Source organism: Oncorhynchus clarkii, chromosome 2, assembly GCF_045791955.1.
Source record: "Oncorhynchus clarkii lewisi isolate Uvic-CL-2024 chromosome 2, UVic_Ocla_1.0, whole genome shotgun sequence".
Classification (NCBI taxonomy): domain Eukaryota; kingdom Metazoa; phylum Chordata; class Actinopteri; order Salmoniformes; family Salmonidae; genus Oncorhynchus; species Oncorhynchus clarkii.
The window spans coordinates 18928680-18949640 of NC_092148.1; positions in this window are offsets into that span (position 1 = coordinate 18928680).

A 20961-nucleotide genomic window follows, 5' to 3' on the forward strand; every position below is an offset into this window, starting at 1 on the left:
GGAACGCACGAAATGTATTGGGTAAAGTGTTATGGAATGTAATATCATGTAATATTTGAAATTGTATATAACTGCCTTAATGTTGCTGGACCCCAGGAAGAGTAGCTGCTGCCTTGGCAGGAACTAATTGAGATCCTTAATAAATACAAACACAAATCATAACCATTGCACCTTTTCTGGCCAAGATGAGTTCATATTCCTGAAGTAGCCATACAACAAATGACCATGAGCACATCTCATTTAACTGGGCCTATTAGATTTTTCTCTATACATCCAAAAGGAAGTGCGGTTTATTACATACAGTTGAGTTTAACGTGTGTGGACTAACACTATCCTAGTGTAGACAATGTTTCAGAATTCATGGGTAGTGCAGCATATTTAGGTTTAGGAGAAAGTAAATGCATAACGTTATTGAATTTAAACGGTCGGTTTACAGGTCCACAACAATTTTCATTTTTTGAGTGTTTCAGAAACAGATACAGAACATGTCACTTCCAAAGACATGAATCAAGTTTGCCGTTGATATTTCTTTTAGATGTACTGTCTTGGCCTAATTCCAATACTTCCAAAGTATACAGCAAATAAAGGTGTTATTGTCACCAGAAAAGGTGAATGATGGGCATTATTCAGTTATAATGCTTGTTCACGAGCACTCAGTTTTACAACAGGCCTGATTTATAATGGGAAACATGTGCATGTATGGTGTGCTGTCACACCAAAATAATGAGTTCATAAATCTCATTAGTTTTGTGCATGTGCAGTCTTTTCAGAAATGGCGCACACAGATTAGTGTAATTAGTGTAAAAAAGGACACAAAGGTTATAAATGAGGCCAGGAGAGGATTTCTAATCTTACAGATTTAACCCCTGACCTGACCACACATGAACAGACTCCAAGAACCTCCATCTGGGAAGCCAGTTCTTGAAGAAGCGTAAACATGTTCTTTTTTTGCAGTCTGAGAACAGTCTGAGAAATATACAGGAATACTGTATATACATATTTACAGCAATAGATGCTAGCCATGATACACACTCTAAACAGCCATGGAAATGGAAATTCATAAATGTTTAGAGTGTTGTCTCTTGAGAGTGGTACAAAATTCAATGTATGTACTTCACATTGTTTTTCAGACTGTCTGTCCATTGTGAAAATCCCACTGAGTCCAAAGAAGTTCCGCACCACCCCTTTACGAAAGGGCAGCAGTTATTTTGGAAAACAAGCTTCTTAGCTACAAGGGGAAGTGTGCATGATTGGACGAAAGCACCCTGTGGCTGGGAGGGAAGTCATGCATTTTAGGAGCGTGCAATGGAGAAAGAGAGTGAGAGAATTGGATGGAGAGACAGAGGGAGAGAGATAGAGAGAGAAAGGAAGAGACACATTCTGCTAATCTCCTCTCCACGGCAGAAGCAGAGGGGCTGTGAGACGGAACCCAGTGTGCTGCGCTGATACGTGGGCTGAGAAGAGAGAGCAGAGCAGCCTCACCTCATACCTCAGCTCTATTACTGTAGTAACAACCTACTGACAATTGGTGGCACTGATGTGCTGGTTATAACCCAGAGACAGGCACATCCTTATATCCAGCTATATATAAGCACAGTACAGCAGATACTAGCATACAAACACACAAACACATAGTTGGTTATACAGCCACACACACGAACACACACACACACACACACACACACACACACACACACACACACACACACACACACACACAGAGAGAGAGACCAGGCGTGTCAGAGAGATAAAGCCAGAGACAGGGACTAAGGCTGGGTCTCCTCCAGCAGCCCAGGCGGTGCAGTCTCCTCTCCAAGCAGCCGTGACAGCACCAAGATTTTGGGGATGGTGGGCACAAAGCAGGACACTAGGCTCATTCAGTGAAGACCGTTGGTGCCACATCAGAGAAAGGGAGGGAGGGGGGATACATCCCTCTTAACCCCTCGTCTACCAGCAGCATACACTACACAAGGGACCTTTTATAGGACACATCCCCATTGAATATTGTAGCTCTGGCAACATTTTATTTGACGGGTACCTACTGTACATAAGGCCTTCATAACACATTCATAAAACATACATAATGCATTTCTATTATTGAAATGTTGAGTCCTCCTCAGCCTGCTGTGTGGACTGGAGACATGGAACCACTCTCACTCTTCATAGATGGAGCCAGTAATTCACCAGTGAATGTTAAAAGTTCTTCCTTTGAAATTGTGAATATAAGGTTATAGGTTCACAATGAAAATGCCATTGTGTTACTGCTGTACCTCCTACTAACAGCAGGAGGGAGAAAGACACAAAGACAGAGAAAGAGAGACTGCTGAAGGTACAATATATCATCTACAGTTGAATAACTAAAAACATTCATTTTTGGGAGAGTGGACACAGTTGAATGGCTACGGCTCACCCCAAACACACACACACACACACACACACACACACACACACACACACACACACACACACACACACACACACACACACGCCTATCTCTTCCCTCTATATCTCTTTAGTCAGAACCACAAGGTGTCTTCTCTCTGACAGTCTCCATCCCTCTGATGAGAACCTAGACACACACCAGCCCTGGACACACACACGAAATCAATGGCAGGATCCACTCCTGGACAGAAGTGTTATTGTCTGGTGGGAGTTTAAGTGTGTCCAGTGTGTGTGGGTGTGTCCAGCATGTGTGTGTGTCTAACACGTGTGTGTGTCCAGCATGCATGTGTTTCCAGAGTGTGTCCAGCGTGTGTGTGTGTCCAGCGTGTGCGTGTGCGTGTGTCCAGCGTGTGTTTGTCCAGCATGTATGGGTGTTTGTCCAGCATGCATGTGTGTGTGTGTCCAGTGTGTGTGTCCAGTGAGTTTTTTCAACGCATGTGTCCAGTGTGTGTCTGTGTGTGTGTGTGTGTGTGAGTTTCCAGCCAGCGTCAGTCAGTCAGTCTCAACAGGGAGGGCGTTAGAGGAGTTAGCCTGGCTGGAGTTAGCCTGGGGCGGTTATTAGCCATTTCACCTCCCTGTGAACTCCTCTGTTCAGACATGATTGGCCACCGCATGACGCTCCCGGCATCACTGACCTCATCTTATGTGATTACAGCGCCAGGGAACCGTTTAGACAATGCTGTCAAAAAGGTCAAGTATGTCTTTCCAATCCACTGGTCGCCGGTGCATTACTCATGGCGTCACTACACACATTACGCAAGGAAACACGTGTCCCCGATGTGTCTGTTCAGGAAATTGCTGTATTGAATCCAATTGACAAAATAACAGACATTATCACCACTATCGAGACCAAGAAGTCATTGACGTTATATATGACAACATGTCATAGAGGTTTAGGGATACTTGAAGGCTTCAAAAAGGTTCAATGATATTGTGCAATATGCCCTGCTGGGGAGCATGAATGTGAACCATGATACAACATACTGTACTGTCACACCCTGATCTGTTTCACCTGTCTGTGTGCTTGTGTCCACCCCCTCCAGGTGTTGCCCAGCTTCCCCATTATCCCTTTTGTATTTATACCTGTGTTCTCCGTCTGTTACCAGTTCGTCTTGTTTGTCAAGTCAAATAGTGTTTTTTGTATCTGCTCATGCTTTTCTCCAGGCTCTTTTCTCGTCCTCCTGGTTTTGACACTTGCCTGTCCTAACTCTGAGCCCACCTGCCTGACCACTCTGCCTGCCCCTGATCTTGAGCCTGCCTGCCATCCTGAACCTTTGCTCCTTGTTGCTGTAATAAACATTGTTACTTCGACACAGTCTGCATCTGGGTCTTACCTTTATCCTGATACTGTATATCAACTATGGAATAGTTGTTGTGTTGAACACCTATACACCTGTAACAGTACAGTAGCCTATGGATAATGTTATTACACCTATCAATTGACAGTGTGTCAAATTCCCCCTTGGTTTTCACCGTCCAGACAACTGTATCCAGTACAGAGACAGACAGCTAGGTTATTGGCAGAGCAGCTGGTATGTTGGCTTTTCCCCCCTGGAGGTAGCGTGCATATCATCCTGAAACAAACATCTCACCTTTGTACAAACAACCCATCGTGCCTTCCTGCATCCCAACCTCCCTGCCTCAGGCATCAAATCCTATTAAAGAGAGTTTTTAAGGAAGCCTGTGGGGAGGCAGGGAGGAGCCAGGGGGAGGCAGGGGGAGGCAGGAGTGAGGCAGTTGGAGATGGGTAGGCAGGGAGAAGGTGGGAGAAGGCGGGAGGGAGGCAGGGGGAGGCGTTTGTAGATGGAAGATGTGGAAGCAGAAGCAGCTGTATTCCCTTCCCATTCCCTGGAACAGTACACATCTCAGGGGGAGCTAGGAAAGAGAGTGGGAGAGGGACATGGTGAGGGAAAGTGGAGGGTGGAGGAGAGGGAGAGGGGCATGATGGGGAGGAGGGTGGAGGAGAGGGAGAGGGCATGATGGGGAGGAGGGTGGAGGAGAGGGAGAAGGGCATGATGGAGAGGAGGGTGGAGGAGAGGGAGAGGGGCATGATGGGGAGGAGGGTGGAGGAGAGGGAGAGGGCGTGATGGGGAGGAGGGTGGAGGAGAGGGAGAAGGGCATGATGGGGAGGAGGGTGGAGGAGAGGGAGATGGGCATGATGGGGAGGAGGGTGGAGGAGAGGGAGAGGGGCATGATGTGGAGGAGGGTGGAGGAGAGGGAGAGGGGCATGATGGGGAGGAGGGTGGAGGAGAGGGAGAGGAGCATGATGGGGAGGAGGGTGGAGGAGAGGGAGAGGAGCATGATGTGGAGGAGGGTGGAGGAGAGGGAGAGGGGCATGATGGGGAGGAGGGTGGAGGAGAGGGAGAGGGGCATGATGTGGAGGAGGGTGGAGGAGAGGGAGAGATGCATGATGAGGGTGGAGTAGAGGGAGAGGGGCATGATGGGGGAGGTGGAGGAGGAGGAGGAGGAGGAGGAGAAGGAGGAGGAGGAGGAGGAGGAGGATGAGGAGGAGGAGGAGGAGGAGAGCTACAACACAACATCCATCTGTGTTTTGAATAGAATTTTTACTATTGAAGCTCAGCAGTTTGGGAACAGTTTCATAAGAAACTTTGCACTGTGACTCTCACTGTTACTCATTTGCCTCACCAACTCCAAATTGTTAAAATAAATTAAAACATCGATCCACACAAGGCTAAACAGCACCCCAAAGTAACAGCAATATTTATTTAATGATAGTTTTGCTAGAGAGCAACCTTGGTTTTTATGTACTGTCATTAAAACTCTGCAAGGTCTACATTTAATTGTTGATATTTCATCTTCAAAGGCTAAATGAATGTGGAGTGGTCCACATAGAAACAGAATTACATATCGGGGCACATTGACTTGAATGTTGATGTCTGTTCTGGAAATTATATTTCTATGGTGGTACATGCTCTGTCTATACATTCTTTATCTGTGTGGAACGATTTGTGAAATTACTATACATAGTCAGCTGCCCTATTGTTTATGCAATTTCATGGCTTGATTATGTTGGAATGATGAGATTTACAGTACATTGTATGCAGCGGTAATTTCTCGTCACACAAGTCATATGGTATAATTGAACACAATGGAATTCATCGATTCATGACTAGAGACACAGTTACCACAATAATTTGATTTCAACTTCTCATCATCATTTTGTTGAAGCCATTATCTTTCTGCTTCTGGCTCTGTTTCTGACGTTGCTTTATGTATGTTGCTTCTTTTATCGTTCAATTAATTAACCAACCAATCAATCAACCAACCAATCATCCAATCATCCAATCGACCAATCAACCAATCAACCCAGCAACCAATCAATCAACCAACCAATCAAGAATCAACCAATCAACCAATCAGTCGGCCAAATTCATTCATAAAGTCCTACAGTGCCTTGCGAAAGTATTCGGCCCCCTTGAACTTTGCGACCTTTTGCCACATTTCAGGCTTCAAACATAAAGATATAAAACTGTATTTTTTTGTGACGAATCAACAACAAGTGGGACACAATCATGAAGTGGAACAACATTTATTGGATATTTAAAACTTTTTTAACAAATCAAAAACTGAAAAATTGTGCGTGCAAAATTATTCAGCCCCTTTACTTTCAGTGCAGCAAACTCTCTCCAGAAGTTCAGTGAGGATCTCTGAATGATCCAATGTTGACCTAAATGACTAATGATGATAAATACAATCCACCTGTGTGTAATCAAGTCTCCGTATAAATGCACCTGCACTGTGATAGTCTCAGAGGTCCGTTAAAAGCGCAGAGCATCATGAAGAACAAGGAACACACCAGGCAGGTCCGAGATACTGTTGTGAAGAAGTTTAAAGCCGGATTTGGATACAAAAAGATTTCCCAAGCTTTAAACATCCCAAGGAGCACTGTGCAAGCGATAATATTGAAATGGAAGGAGTATCAGACCACTGCAAATCTACCAAGACCTGGCCGTCCCTCTAAACTTTCAGCTCATACAAGGAGAAGACTGATCAGAGATGCAGCCAAGAGGCCCATGATCACTCTGGATGAACTGCAGAGATCTACAGCTGAGGTGGGAGACTCTGTCCATAGGACAACAATCAGTCGTATATTGCACAAATCTGGCCTTTATGGAAGAGTGGCAAGAAGAAAGCCATTTCTTAAATATATCCATAAAAAGTGTTGTTTAAAGTTTGCCACAAGCCACCTGGGAGACACACCAAACATGTGGAAGAAGGTGCTCTGGTCAGATGAAACCAAAATTTAACTTTTTGGCAACAATGCAAAACGTTATGTTTGGCGTAAAAGCAACACAGCTGAACACACCATCCCCACTGTCAAACATGGTGGTGGCAGCATCATGGTTTGGGCCTGCTTTTCTTCAGCAGGGACAGGGAAGATGGTTAAAATTGATGGGAAGATGGATGGAGCCAAATACAGGACCATTCTGGAAGAAAACCTGATGGAGTCTGCAAAAGACCTGAGACTGGGACGGAGATTTGTCTTCCAACAAGACAATGATCCAAAACATAAAGCAAAATCTACAATGGAATGGTTCAAAAATAAACATATCCAGGTGTTAGAATGGCCAAGTCAAAGTCCAGACCTGAATCCAATCGAGAATCTGTGGAAAGAAGAAAACTGCTGTTCACAAATGCTCTCCATCCAACCTCACTGACTGCTGTTTTGCAAGGAGGAATGGGAAAAAAATTCAGTCTCTCGATGTGCAAAACTGATAGAGACATACCCCAAGCGACTTACAGCTCTAATCGCAGCAAAAGGTGGCGCTACAAAGTATTAACTTGAGGGGGCTGAATAATTTTGCACGCCCAATTTTTCAGTTTTTGATTTGTTAAAAAAGTTTGAAATATCCAATAAATGTCGTTCCACTTCATGATTGTGTCCCACTTGTTGTTGATTCTTCACAAAAAAATACAGTTTTATATCTTTATGTTTGAAGCCTGAAATGTGGCAAAAGGTCGCAAAGTTCAAGGGGGCCGAATACTTTCGCAAGGCACTGTATTTACATCATGAGTTGTCAAGTCTACAATACTGAAAGACAGTAAATGTTCAACTCATTGAAGTCAAAGAATGGAAGTCTTGACTTAGTACTAAGTACTTGTTATTTATTGACGAAACCAACACATGTTAGCATGTTGCCCTCATCAGTATTCATCAGTTTTACAGATTTAGACAAGCATTTAGACAAGCAGCCCAATTCTGATCTTTTTTTCCACTAATTGGTATTTTGACCAATCAGATCAGCTCTGAAAAAGATCTGACGTGAAAAGATCTTATGTAATCGATCAAGATACTAATTAGTGAAAAAAAGATCGGAATTGGGCTACCATGTCTAAACGCAGCCTTAGTGACAGACTGTGATTGTGCAGCCAGTCCCCTCGGCAGACCAACAACATCACAGCTACTTTATTGCTGTTTTCTCATCTCATCAATTCCCCCCATGAATAACTGAGTGCATTTGTCAATATGTGCTATAAAACCAGTCACAGTGTCTCAGTTTCAGGACTGACACATGAATTGATTGATGCTATTTGCTCGCTGTGTTTCACTGTTCATTATTTTAACTGCATTGATTTTCTTCCACTCCCCCTGACCCCCTCCTGGTGCTAATCCTTAAGGGGGTCATGGGTAAAAAAAAAAAAAATTTAAGCAAACAGTTTCTGATTGCGCTCAGAGGAATGCAGTTATTCACAACTGAAATGAAATGAGCGAAATTTTAAGCAAATTGACAAACTGGGTTTGAGCTTCTGCGTGCCACAAGACTGTGTTATCACGCTGGACTGAAGCCTAGGGCATTGACAGGGAGCTAACGCAAGTCTTCAGGTCCTGAGCTAGTTTACTTATCACTGAACCAGCTCTGTTACACAAACATGCGGCTAATGTCTTGGTCTGTCACTGTTGTTGTTTGTTGGCTTCAACTTCACATAAAAAGCATCATCAACATTCAATTGAATTTAACTTCATAATACATGTGTACCTAGCCTGACCACAGGCAGGTTTCCTGAGATTGTCATAGTCCTCAGGGATTGGCAGTTTAATTAACTTCATATCTCTGCGTGCACATTCATCCTCATATCAGCACCAGATTCTTGTCTCCCAATGCACAGAATACTAGGTGAGGGGTGAGCTGGGTCTGGGTGAGTACACACGTAGTTAGAGATAGCCTTTAGGGGAAGGAGATGAGGTGATATATACTGATTAGCATTGTGTGCGTTTGCGTGTGCGTGTGCGTGTGTGTGTGTGTGTGTGTGTGTGTGTGTGTGTGTGTGTGCGCGCGCGTGTGTGTGTGTTTGTGTGTGTGTGTGTGTGTGTGTGTAGTTAGAGCACATATTTTGAGCATGATATATTATCACTACTCTCTCTATTCTCACTACTCTCACTACTATCACTACTCTGATCACCCTCACTACTCTCATTACAATCAGAACTCTCACCACACACTGATCTCACTACTATCACTACTCTCATTACTCTCACTACTATCACTACTCTCACCACCCTCACTACTATCACTAATCTCATTACTCTCACTACTCTCACCACTATCTCTACTCTCACTACAATCACCACTATAACTACTCTCACCACCCTCACTATTCTCACCACTCTAACTACTCTCACTACTTTCACTCCTCTCACCACTCTCATCACTATCACTACTCTCAACACCATCACTACTCTTACATCTACCATTACTCTCATTCCTCTCACAAACATCACTACTCTCACAACTCTCACCACTCTCACTACTCCCACCACCCTCACTACTCTCACTACTCTCACTACTATCACTACTCTCACTACTATCACTACTCTCACTACTCTCATTACTCTCACTACTATCATTACTCTCACTACTCTCATTACTCTCACTGCTATCATTTCTCTCACTACTTTCATTACTCTCACTACTCTCACTACTATTATTACTCTCACTACTCTCACTGATATCACTACTCTCACTAGTCTCACTACTCTCATTACTATCAGACTATCACTATTATCACAATATCTCTACTCTTACTGCTCTGACTCTGTACCACACCATCTGCCTCCGACAGAGCTGTCCACCTACCAAATAACACAGGCCAAGGGAATCTTCTGGGATGGCACCTGGGCACAGGGAGTGAGAGAGAGGGGATAGCCTTTCACCCCAACACACACATGCGCGCACACACACGCACACACACACACACACACACACACAAACACACACACACACACACACACACACACACACACACACACACACACACACACACACACACACACACACACACACACACACACACACACACACACACACACACACACACACACACACAGGCCTCAGGCTACACAGTGAGTGCTGAGAAACAGCCTGTCCATTAATTGCATTACACTTTCAATTCAGCCTTCAATGAAAATGGCTATACTGGACTATGGGAGGAAATTACATTGGAGCAATGGATGACCTAGCCTTTAGATTCACCTTCCTCTCCCCTTTGCTCCCTGCCTCTTTTCCTCCACTTTCACACACTCTCTCTCTCTCACTAACACAACGGCTCAGCCAGAACATCTGTAAAGATTGCATTTGCTTTATAGTTAATTTCCCTAATTAGCCCACACAAGATTTAATTAAAAGCCCTCTTTGTGAGCAATGTGTTGAGGGCTAGCGTACGGAGGCGGGGCGAGAAGAGGAGGCAATATCGTGTGATGAAAACAGAGAAACAAAGTTTCCATTGTTCTGTCCTACTTCAATCCAGCAGGACTTATCACTCCTCCCACCAGTTATGGTGGGAGCAGTGAGTGTACTGAGAGTAGTGAGAATGGTGACAATAGAGAGAGTTGAAAGTTATTGATAGTAGTGAGATTAGTGATAGAAGTGAGAGTAGTGAAAGCAGTGTGAGTAGTAAGAGTAGTGAGAGTGGTGAGAGTAATGATGGTAGTGAGAGTGGTGATATTAGTGAGAGTCGTATAGGTAGTGAAAGTAGTGATAGTAGTGATAGTAGTGAGAGTAGTGAGAGTAATGAGAGTAATGAGAGTAATGGGAGTGGTGAGAGTAGTGATAGTAGTGAGGGTGTTGATAGTAGTGATAGTAGTGAGAGTAGTGAGAGTAGTGATAATGGTGAGAGAAGTGACAGGTGTGATAGTAGTGAGAGTGGTAAGAGTAATGAGAGAAATGAGAGTAGCGAGAGTAGTGAGAGTAGTGAGGGTGGTGAGAGAAGTGAGAGTAGCGATAGCAGTGAGAGTAGTGAATGTAGTGAGAGGAGAGTTGAGAGTTGTGAGGGTCGTGATAGTAGTGAGAGTAGTGATAGTTGTGAGAGTAGTGATAGCAGTGAGATAGGTGAGAACAGTGACAGTAGAGAGACTAGTGAGAGTAATGAGAGTAACAAGAGTGGGGAGAGTAGTGAGAGTACTGAGAGTAGAAATAGCATTGAGAGTAGTTATAGTGTGATACTAGTGAGAGTGGTGAGGGTGGTGGCAGTTCTGAAAATATTGAGAGAAGTGATATTATTGAGAGGAATGAAAGAATTATAGAAGTGAGAGTAGTGACAGTAGAGATAATGGTGAGATTGGTGAGAGTAGTGATAGTAGTGAGAGTAGTGAGAGTAGTGAAATCAGTGAGAGTAGTGATATTAGTGAGAGTAATGATAGTAGTGATATTAGTGATAGTATTGAGAGTAATGAGAGTGGTGAGAGTAGTGAAAATGGTGAGAGTGTTGATAGCAGTGAGAGTAGTGAGAGTAGTGATGAGAGCAGTGAGAGTTGTGAGAGTAGTGATATTTGTGATAGTAGTGAGAGTAGCGAGAGTAGTGATATTAGTGAGTGTATAAAGAGTGGTGAGAGTAATGATAGTAGTGAAAGTGGTGATATTAGTGAGAGTTGTAAAGGTGTTGATAGTAGTGACAGAAATAATAGTAGTGATAGTAGTGAGAGCAGTGACAGTAGTGATAGTAGTGAAAGTAATGAGAGCAATGTGAGTAATGAGATTGGTGAGAGTAGTGAGGGTGTTGAAGTAGTGATAGTAGTGAGAGTTGTGAAAATAATCATGTAATGAGAGCAGAGAGAGTAGGGAGAGTGGTGATAGTAGTGAGAGAAGTGATAGTAGTGAGAGAAGTTACAGTTGTGATAATAGTGAGAGTGTTGAGTGTAATACCGTTAGTGAGAGTAGTAATGTTAGTGAGAGTTGTTAAGGTAGTGATAGTAGTGAGAGTAGTGATATTAGTGAGAGTAATGACAGTAGTGATATTAGTGAGAGTAGTGATAGAAGTGATAGATATGTTAGTAGTGAGAGTAGTGAGTGTGGTGAGAGTAATGATAGTAGTGAGAGTAGTGATATTAGAGAGAGTTGTAAAGGTAGTGAAAGTAGTTTAGTGATAGTAGTGATAGTAGTGAGAGTATTAAAGTATTGAGAGAAGTGAGAGTAGTGTGAGCAATGAGAGGAGTGAGAGTAGGGAGAGTAGTGAGGGTGGTGAGAGTAATGAGGATTAGTTATAGTTGTGAGGGTGTCTTAGCAGTTATAGTAGTGATAGTGGTTAGGGTAGTGAGAGTAGCGCAAGTGGTGATAATAGTGATATTAGTGAGAATAATGAGAGTGATGAGAGTAGTGAGACTAGCGAGAGAAGTCATAGTAGTGATAGTATTGAGAGGACTGTTAGAAGTGATGGAAGTGAGAGTAGTGAGAGTAATGAGAGAGGTGTAATTGGTGAGAGTGGTGAGTGTAATGATAGTAGTGAGAGTAGTGAGAGTAGTAATTATATTGAGAGCAGTGAGAGTATTGAGGCTGGTGAGATTATTGATAGTAGTGAGAGTAGTTAGAATGGTGAGAGTGGTGAGAGGAGTGATAGTAGTGAGAATCGTGAGAGTAGTGATAGTAATGAGAGTATTGGGTAATTATAGTATTGAGAGTAATGATAGTGGTACAGTAGTGAGAATAGTGATTGTAGTGAGAGTAGTTATGGTGGTGAGATTAGGGATAGTAGTGAGAGCAGTGAGGGTGGTGAGAGTTCTGATCTTAGTGAGAGTGGTGATAGTTGTGGGAGTGCTTAGAGTTGTGAGTGTAGTGAGAATAGTGAGAGTAGTGATGTTACTGAGAGGAATGAGAGTAAAGATAGAAATGAGAGTAGTGAGGATGGTGAGAGTATTGAGTGTACTGAAAGTAGTGAGAATGGTGAGATAGGTAAGACTAGTGATAGTAGTGAGAGTAGTGATAGTACTGAGAGGAGTAGTTATAGTTGTGAGGGTAGTCATAGTAGTTATAGCAGTGATAGTGGTTAGGGTGGTGAGAGTAGCGCAAGCGGTGAGATTAATGTTATTATTGATAGTAATGAGGGTGATGAGAGTAATGAGAATAGTGAGAGAAGTGATAGTTGTGATAGTAATGAGAGTAGTGAGAGTAGTTAGAGTAGTGAGAGAGGTGATATTAGTGAGAGTTGTAAAGGTGGTGGTAGTAGTGAGAGTAGCAATATTAACAAGAGAAATTAGAGTAATGATAGTAGTGAGAGTAGTGATTATATTGAGAGTATTGAGGGTGGTGAGAGTAGTGAGAGTAATGAGAATGGTGAGAGTGGTGAGAGGAGTGATAGTAGTGAGAATAGTGAGAGTAGTGATAGTAATGAGAGTATTCAGTAGTGATAGAAGTAGTAATGAGAGTAGATAGTAGTGAGAAAAGTTATTTAGCGATATTTGTGAGAGTAGTGAAGGTGGTGATAGTAGTTATGGTAGAGTGAGTAGTGATATTCGTGATGGTAGAGATAGTAGTGAGAGTAGTGAGAATAGTGAGGGTGGGGAGAGTAGTGAGAGAAGTGAGAGTTGTGATAGTAATGAGAGTAGTGAGAGTAGTGATAGAAGGGATGGAAGTGAGAGTTGTGAGAGTGTTGAGAGTAATGATAGTAGTGAGAGTAGTGATAGAAGGGATGGAAGTGAGAGTTGTGAGAGTGTTGAGAGTAATGATAGTAGTGAGAGTAGTGATATTAGTGAGAGTTGTAAAGGTAGTGATAGTAGCGATAATGGTGAGAGTTGTCACGTTCTGACCTTTATGTTTGTTTTTCTATGATTTGGGTATTTCTATGTTTCGGCCTAGTATGGTTCTCAATCAGTGGCAGGTGTCATTAGTTGTCTCTGATTGAGAATCATACTTAGGTAGCCTGGGTTTCACTGTGTGTTTGTGGGTGATTGTTCCTGTCTCTGTGTTTGCACCAGATAGGACTGTTTAGGTTTTCACTTTTCTTGTTTTGTTTAGTCTGTTCATGTATAGTTGTCTTTATTAAAAACATGAATAACCACCACGCTGCATTTTGGTCCGCCTCTACTTCACCACAGGAGAACCCTTACAGAATCACCCACCACAACAGGACCAAGCGGCGTGGTAACGGGCAACAGCAAAAGCAGCAGCAGGAGAAGCAACAGAGGCAGCAGCAGCAGGAGCAGCAGCAGCAGCAGTTGGAGAGGCTGCACTATTTGGAGGAATGGACATGGGAGGAAGAATTGGAAGGTAAAGGACCCTGGGCACAGCCTGGAGAATATCGCCGCCCCAAAGAAGAGCTGGAGGCGGCGAAGGCGGAGAGGTGCTGGTATGAGGAGGCAGCACGGCGGCGTGGATGGAAGCCCGAGGGTCAGCCCCAAAAATGTATTGGGGGAGGCACACAGGAAGTGTGGTGAAGCCAGGTAGGAGACCTGCGCCAACTTCCTGTGCTTACCGGGGGGCTGGAGAGACCGGGCAGGCACCGTGTTATGCTGTGAAGTGCACGGTGTCCCCAGTGCGGGTGCATAGCCCGGTGCGGTACATTCCAGCTCCGCGTATCGGCCGGGCTAGAGTGGGCATCGAGCCAAGTGCCATGAAGCCGGCTCTACGCATCTGGTCTCCAGTGCGTCTCCTTGGGCCGGCTTACATGGCACCAGCCTTGCGCACGGTGTCCCCGGTTCGCCTGCATAGCCCAGTGCGGGCTATTCCACCTCGCCGCACTGGCAGGGCGACCGGGACCATTCAACCGGGTAAGGTTGGGCAGGCTCGGTGCTCAAGAGCTCCAGTGCGCCTGCACGGTCCGGTCTATCCGTCACCACCTCCACACACCAGCCCTCCGGTGGCAGCCCCCCGCACCAGGCTGTCTCTCCGGCTCATCCTTACAGGGGCTCCCGCCTCTCCGGCGCTGCTAGAGCCTTCCTCCTCTCCAGCGCAGCCGGAGTCTCCCGCCTGTTCGGCGCTACCAGAGCTCCCGCCCCTCATTCCAGAGGCGCTAGCCAGGGGCCGCCAGTGCCGCCAGTCAGCCAGGGGCCGCCAGTCAGCCCAGAGGCGCCAGAGCCCCTCAGCCCAGAGGCGCCAGAGCCCCTCAGCCCAGAGGCGCCAGAGCCCCTCAGCCCAGAGGCGCCAGAACCCCTCTGTCCCGAGCTGCCGCCCCTCTGTCCCGAGCTGCCGCCCCTCTGTCCCGAGCAGCCGCCCCTCTGTCCCGAGCAGCCGCCCCTCTGTCCCGAGCAGCCGCCCCTCTGTCCCGAGCAGCCGCCCCTCTGTCCCGAGCAGCCGCCCCTCTGTCCCGAGCTACCCCTCTGTCACGAGCTGCCCCTCTGTCCAGTGGGGTCATTGAGAAGGGTTGCCATGGTTAGAGAGCCACGGAGGCGGACAATGAGGCGGACTGGACAATGAAGTGGGGTCCGCGTCCCGCGCCAGAGCCGCCACCGCGGACAGACGCCCACCCAGACCCTCCCCTATAGGTCAAGGTTTTGCGGCCGGAGTCCGCACCTTTGGGGGGGGGCGCACCTTTGGGGGGGGGTACTGTCACATTCTGACCTTTATTTCCTTTGTTTTGTATTTATTTAGTATGGTCAGGGCGTGAGTTGGGTGGGCAGTCTATGTTTGTTTTTCTATGATTTGGGTATTTCTATGTTTCGGCCTAGTATCGTTCTCAATCAGAGGCAGGTGTCATTAGTTGTCTCTGATTGAGAATCATACTTAGGTAGCCTGGGTTTCACTGTGTGTTTGTGGGTGATTGTTCCTGTCTCTGTGTTTGCACCAGATAGGACTGTTTAGGATTTCACTTTTCTTGTTTTGTTTAGTCTGTTCATGTATAGTTGTCTTTATTAAAAACATGAATAACCACCACGCTGCATTTTGGTCCGCCTCTACTTCACCACAGGAGAACCCTTACAAGAGTAGTGAGAGAAGTGATAGTTGTGAGAGTTGAGAGAGTAGTGAAAGTAGTGATAGTAGTGAGAGTAGTGAGGGTATTTAAAATATATATATTTTTTTTATTTATTTCACCTTGATTTAACTAGGTAGGTTAGTTGAGAACAAGTTCTCATTTGCAACTGCGACCTGGCCAAGATAAGGCAAAGCAGTTCAACACACAACAATGCAGAATTACACATGGAATAAACAAATTTACAATCAATAATACAGTAGAAAAATCTATATACAGCATGTGCAAGTGAGGTAGGATATGGTAGGTATGGCAATAAATAGGCCATGTTGGCAAAGTAATTACAATATAGCAATTAAACACTGGAATGGTAGGACGTGCTGAAGATGAAAGTGCAACTTGAGATACTGGGGTGCAAAGGAGCAAGATAAATAAATAAATACAGTATGGGGATGAGGTAGATTGGATGGGCTATTTACAGATGAGCTATGTACAGGTGCAGGCATCTGTGAGCTGCTCTGACAGCTGGTGCTTAAACTGTACAAATATTTGGGTGTGTGGGTTGATGATGAGCTGAGCTTCACTGTGCATGTAGAGAACTTGATAAGGAAGTTCAAGCTGAAAATAGGATTTGTTGGTTGGTCGTCATTGACCTTGCGTAGGCTTAAACACTGGTATACACTGATTTATAAGGCCATATTGGGTATAATGCCATTTTATCTCTGTTCTTTTTTAGTCAGGTCAGTAAATAAATATCAATTACGGTCCCAATCTGATTTGTTTCTAACAGTACAAAAAATTAGATACAGGTCATGGTAGAAATAGTTTTAGTTACTTAGCTCCGTGGTCCTGGAATTCTCTCTTGAACATTTTAAAATGTGATGATCTAGTTTTGTTGGTGGAGTTTAAACACTTGATCGATGTATATATCATAGATGATTTGTTGTACTTAATGTGTGTTATTGTTTTGTTTAATGGTGTGTTAGTGTATGTAAGTTGTTTTGTCTGAAACGTTGTTCCCTCTCTGCTGCTATTGGACCAGGTCTCTCTTGGAAAAGAGATGTTATCTCAATGAGAAAAAAAAACAAAATAAATAAAGGTAAAAATAAAAATACTCTCACTACTCTTTCTATTCTCAATACTCTGGCTACTCTCAAAAAAATCACTACTCTCACCACTCAAACTACTATCATTAATCTAATTTCTCTCACTAATATCACAACTCTCAGTACTATCATTACTCTCACCACTCTCACTACAATCACAACTCTCACTCCTCTCACTACTATCACTACTCTCTCTATTATCCCTACTATCAACACTCGCATTACTGTCATTACCCTCACCACTCACCACAATCACTACCATCACTACTACAACTACTATCACTACTCTTACTACTATCACTACCCTCACCACTCTCACTACTATCACTCCTCTCATCACTCTCACCATTCTCACTACTCTCACCACTCTCACCACCCTCACTACTCTTACTACTCTCATTACTGTCATTACTATCACTACTATCAATACTCTCACTACTATCAATAATGTCACTACCCTCACTACTCTCACTACTATCACTACTCTCATTATTATCACCACTATCAATGCTCTCATTACTATCATTACCCTCACCACTCATCACTATCACTACCATCACTACTCTCACTACTATCACTACTCTCTCTACTCTCACTACTATCACTCCTCTCATCACTCTCACCATTCTCACTACTCTCACCACTCTCACCACCCTCACTACTCTTACTACTCTCACCACTATCACTACTCTCACTACTCTCACTTCTCTCACTACTCTCACCACCCCCACTACTCTCAGTACTCTCACTACTCTCACTACTATTATTACTCAAATTCCTGTCACTAATATCACTAAACTCATTACTCTCTCTACTCGCACTACAATCATTACTCTCACCACTCTCACTACTATCACTACTCTCACTACTATCACTACTCACTCTACTATCACTACCCTCACTACCATCTCTACTCACACTAATATCACTACTCTCACTACAATCACTACTCGCACTGCTATCATTATTCTCACCACTTTCACTACTATCACCACTCTAAGAACTGTCACAACCCTCACTACTATCCAAGATGGCGTAGCAGTCAGTCTTGTCTCGTCCCATGTATATATATTTTAATATATTTTTCTTCGCATTCTTTTTTATATTTGTCCTAAACCTCAACTTCAAAATACTCTCATGCAACCCGCCTCACCCAATGTGGTGTGAATCTGTTTTCTTCCTAAAATATTTATATTTACCCCCAAACTGGAATAGCTCAACTGAAGCTAGCTAGCTAACTAGCTACCAGCTATCAGCTATCAGCTATAAGTCAGCTAAATACTGCTTGTGGTCATCAGCTGTCCTTTAGCTCGGAAAGCTCTCGCCAGTTCGAACAACGCGTTTCAAACTAGAGCATTCCAGACCTATTTTTCTCTCCATATCCCGGATTCCTACCGCAAACTCTGAACCTTTTCATCTGATTCATCGCAGCAAGCTAACCGCAACCCGGGTTGACTACTCCTGGCTAACGTTTCCGTCCTGTAGCTTGCACCAACTGGCCTGGAGCTAGCCCATGCTAGCCCACTCCTCGGCTACAATATCCCCCGCCAATCCTTCACAACTGGAATACCGACATAATCTACTCGAAGATCCCAACAGGCCCCTCAGGTGCGACGTCCCTTGAAGACCCATTCTGCTAACTATCTAGAGCATATTGGACTGTTAGCTGATCCATCGGCCAGTTTCTTGGACCACTATACCCATTTTGCCAATTGGACTTGGACCCCTCTGCTACTTGGAACCCTACTGTTCCACAACTGGTCTATCAACGTCACCGCACGAGAAGGCAAAAACAGACTTTCCCCCGTCCCTCTAAGGCCCTTATGCTAGATTGCTAGCCCGGGCCTGCTAACTGCTAGCTTGCTAGCCCCGGCCTGCTAACTGTCTGAATCGCCGTATACCCAGCCAGCCCAACCAATCATTGGATCCATATGATCACTTGGCTACGCATGCCTCTCCCTAATATCAATATGTCTTGTCCATTACTGTTCTGGTTAGTGATTACTGTCTTATTTCACTGTAGAGCCTTTAGCCCTGCTCAATATGCCTTAACCAACCATGTTGTTCCACCTCCCACATATGCGATGACATCACCTGGTTTAAACGTCTCTAGAAACTAGATCTCTCTCATCATTACTCAAAGCCTAGGTTTACCTCCAATGTACTCAATTTCTACCATACCTTTGTCTGTACATTATGCCTTGAATCTATGCTATCGTGCCCAGAAGCTGCTCCCTCTGCTCTCTGTTCCGAACATTGCAAACGTCCAGTTCTTATAGACTTTAGCCGTAGCCTTATCCTATTTCTCCTCTGTTCCTCTGGTGATCTAGAGGTTAATCCAGGACCTGCAGTGCCTAGCTCCACTCCTACTTCCCAGGTGCTCTCATTTGTTGACTTCTGTAACCGTAAAAGCCTTGGTTTCATGCATGTTAACATTAGATGCCTCCTCCCTAAGTTAGATTTATTCACTGCTTTAGCACATTCTGCCAACCCGGATGTCTTAGCCGTGTCTAAATCCTGGCTTAGGAAAACCACCAAAAGCCCTGAAATTTCCATCCCTAACTATAAAATTTTCCTCTAAGATTGAACTGCCAAAGGGGGCGGTGTTGCAATCTACTGCAGAGATAGCCTGCAGAGTTCTATCTTACAATCCAGATCTGTCCTAAAATAACTTGAGCTTCTACTCCTAAAAATTCACCTTTCCAGAAACAAGTCTCTCACCGTTGCTATAGACCACCCTCTGCCCCCAGCTGTGCCCTGGACACCATATGTGAATTGATTGCCCCCCATCTATCTTCTGACCTCGTGCTGCTAGGTGACCTAAACTGGGACATGCTTAACACCCCGGCCATCCTACAATCTAAACTTGATGCTCTCAATCTCACACAAATTATCAATGAACCTACCAGGTACAACCCCAAATCTGTAAACACAGATAGATATCATCCTAACTATCTCAACCTCCAAATACACCTCTTCTGTTTTCAACCAAGATCTCCGTGATCACTGCCTCATTGCCTGCAACCGTAATGGGTCTGCTGTCAAAAGCTCCCTAAAACATTTCAGTGAACAGGCCTTTCTAATCGACCTGGCCAAGGTATCCTAGAATGACATTGACCTCATCCGGTCAGTAGAGGATGCCTGGTTATTCTTTAAAAGTGCTTTCCTCACCATCTTAAATAAGAATGCTCCATTAAAAAAATGTAGAACCCGGAATAGATATAGCCCTTGTTTCACTCCAGACCTTTCTGCCCTTGACCAGCACAAAAACATCCTGTGGCGTTCTGCATTAGTATTGAATAGTCCCCGTGATATGCAACTTTTCAGGGAAGTTAGGAACCAATATACACAGAAATTTGCATCCTGTAGTACAAACTCAAAAAAGTTTTGTGACACTGTAAAGTCCATGGAGAATAAGAGCACCTCCTCCCAGCTGCCCACTGCACTGAGCCAAAACATAATATTTTCAGCCTACCACAGTTTCCAATGGCTTTCATGTTTATTATTATTAAGTCCTCCCAGATTGCAGTTCCTAGGTCTTCCACTAGATGTCAACAGTCTTTAGAAAGAGTTTCAGGCTGGTTTTTGTAAACAATTAGCTAGAAGTTGTAGTTTTTCTAGATGGCTCCCATTTTGGCTGTAGTATTTCCATGCGCGTGGGTGGAAGCGCGTTCTTTGTTATTTATCTCCGGTAATGTTATTTATCTTTGTTATTTATCTCCGGTAATGAACATACTATTCTCAGTCTTAAATGTTATCATTTATTTACGTATTAGGGTACCTGAGGTTTGATTATAAACACTGTTTGACTTGTTTGGATAAGTTTATTGGTAACGTTTGGGATTCATTTTGTATGCATTTTGAAGGAGAGAAACCGGGGGATTATTGAATGAAGCTCACCAGCTAAACTGAGTTTTTATGGATATAAAGAAGGAACAAAAGAACCATTTGTGATGTAACTGGGACCTTTTGGAGTGCCAACAGAACAATATCTTCAAAGGTAAGGCATTTATTATATCGCTATTTCTGACATTCGTGCAGCACCTGCCTGGTTGAAAAATGTTTTTGTATGCGGGGCACTATCCTTAGATAATCTCATGGTGTGCTTTCGCCGTAATGCCTTTTTGAAATCTGACACAGCGGCTGGATTAACAAGAAGTTAAGCTTTATTTTGATGTATAATACTTGTATTTTCATGAATGTTAAATATTTCTATTTCTGTAATTTGATATTCGTGCTCTGCAATTTCACCGGATGTTGGCCAGGTGGTGCGCTA